Raw genomic sequence first — 2461 nt, 5'->3', positions numbered from 1 at the left:
GTTTGGATTCTTAATTATTTTACGGAAAGCATCTCAGCTCTATTGGGCCCCAAAAGTTGATTTTATGTTTATTTCATTATATCATTTGTGCCCCCAAATTCGTGGTATCTTTATAAATTTCAATGCAGTTTGTCTGGCTTCCAAAATCATGTTTAGGTAGGATCTATAGAAACTAGACCTATCAGAACTGGAAATAAGTAAGTTGAGAAGATCAAAAATGTGCCAATCCAGTCTATTACAGTGCCTTTATTGTAATTTATTAATAAGGTTTTATCACCTGGTTGAGCCAGGAGATAACACTTGCACGAAAGCAAGTATGCCTTCAAAACCTTTATTGCAACTCACATGACATTGAAAAGGCCATTTCTATATGCTGATACTAAAAGTTCCACTTCTCATATATGAAAATAGGGACAAAAAAATTAATTTTGAATTTTCCAGGACAAACTGACATCATATGCCAGAATGTCATAATAGATAAACTCATGGCAATGGTTTTATTGGATTTTTATCTTCTGCATCTATATTAAATCACAACAGAAGGCCAAGTGAACCTGCTGATATCTTCATGAGGGCAGAGGGCTGTTTCTTCCAAGCCAGAGATAAATTCAATATAAAGGCACTATGTAAATTTGCATTCCGACCTTGGTACTTTGCCTAACTCAAGGGTAATGTTAAAATTTGAAAAGAAAAAATCGAAACAAATGTATTAAAGCTCCTTGAGCAACAGTCATTGACCATAAATAGAAGATGATCAAACCTATCTGTCTAAGAATCTAGCAGGTATGATGACTGAAATGATATTCCCATACCACTATGGTTTTTTATTATATAAAGAGTTTCAGGCCCAGTAAATTTTTGCCTCAAATAGCTATTAAATTGTGTCTAACTTCTAACATCAGAAAATGAAGTTTAGAGAATAGTGCCAATGTGAACCCTAAGCTTGCTTCTGTGACTATCTGAAATAAATGCAATATTTGCTAAATCACAGCCTCTCACCAAAGATATTTCTACAATATATTTTTGTAACTACCTTAACTGTATTCCATTTTATGAAAACTGGTAAATAATAAATGTACTACAAATTAATTGCACATTTTCTTTTGGAAGAAAAATCTGTTTAATCTACATGAAAATATCTCTAATTTTACACCCACAGTCAACCAGATTTCTGTATTAATTTTCATCATTGTTTGTCCCATCAAAAAGATTATCCTGAAAAATGCATATCAGCTTTCGTTGGTAGTAGTGAAATTTTTTTAAAAACTTATCAGCCTTAAATAACATGAATATATTTTGTAAGTTTTGTTCCTCTATAAAAATAATGTAGTCCCTCTCTAAGTGAAACCATTTTTTAAATTATGTAATTATATCCATTTTCATAGCATTATTAGCATTATTTTGGTAAGTTGTCTTTTCTGTTCCTAAAACAGTAATTTTCCCTTAGAGACCTTATGCTCAAGGTGTTTTCCCTAAATCCTTATGGGAAAGCATTTTCAAAAACAGACCCAAATGTTCTCTTTCCAGTAAGGAAAATCTTTCGTAATAAATTCCATGTACACTAAAAGCATAACAGTACTTGTATTAGGGAAGTAATTTTTCTCATCAGAAATTGCTTTGAGTTTGAAAATGGACAATAATAATAAAAAGCCAATCTGCAGTCTACATAATTTCAGATTTGTCTTCATGCGATCTTTTTAAAAAACTGTTGAAGTAGGTGCATACTGACTTGCACTAGGACTAAAGTTATTTTTCTTACCTCCTACTTTATCCTTTATCCTTGGCAGGGATTCAAGAGAGGTGAAAAGACTTTTGGAAAATAACTAAAAAGTAGTACAATACACACAAAATAAGGGAGTGGTAGTTCATAGGACTGAATAAATCATGAAATTCAGTGAATTCAGCACTACACATATTATGCCAAATTGTTCTCCTCTTGCACTTTTCGCGAAGCAAATTTCCCATCATAAAAGACTTAACAAAACACTGGCACATGAAGATCAAAAGGACTGAATGAAAAGGCTGGCCTTCAGTTTTGTGCATTTGGAAGTTCAGGGTTTTTTTTAGCTAAGAAGACTTTGATGAAGGAAGAAGTAAAAAAGAAAAAGAAAAAAAGAAACTCAGTTTTGTTAGTTCATTCTGAGTGAATTCACAAGAGATTCCTTTTAAACAAGGTCATAAAGAAAACATCTTGAATATCAGATATTCAATGGAGAAACCAATTAACTTACAACAAAAAATAAATTGGTACACCCAGGGAGTGGATTGGAAAGAAGCTGTGCATGAGAAGTGAACTTTGAAGTTTGCTTTTATACTTTTTGAATATTATTTCATGATAAGCTTGTATTATTTTATAATTTATAAAGTACTTTTTTTTTAAAGGAAAGAAATCAAATGCTAGACTGACTAGAATACCTATATCAACTGGTCAGCACATTCTCTTTCTAGTAGGAAAATCTGC

Source organism: Pan paniscus, chromosome 7, assembly GCF_029289425.2.
Source record: "Pan paniscus chromosome 7, NHGRI_mPanPan1-v2.0_pri, whole genome shotgun sequence".
Lineage (NCBI taxonomy): Eukaryota > Metazoa > Chordata > Mammalia > Primates > Hominidae > Pan > Pan paniscus.
This window is presented reverse-complemented; position numbering follows the sequence as displayed.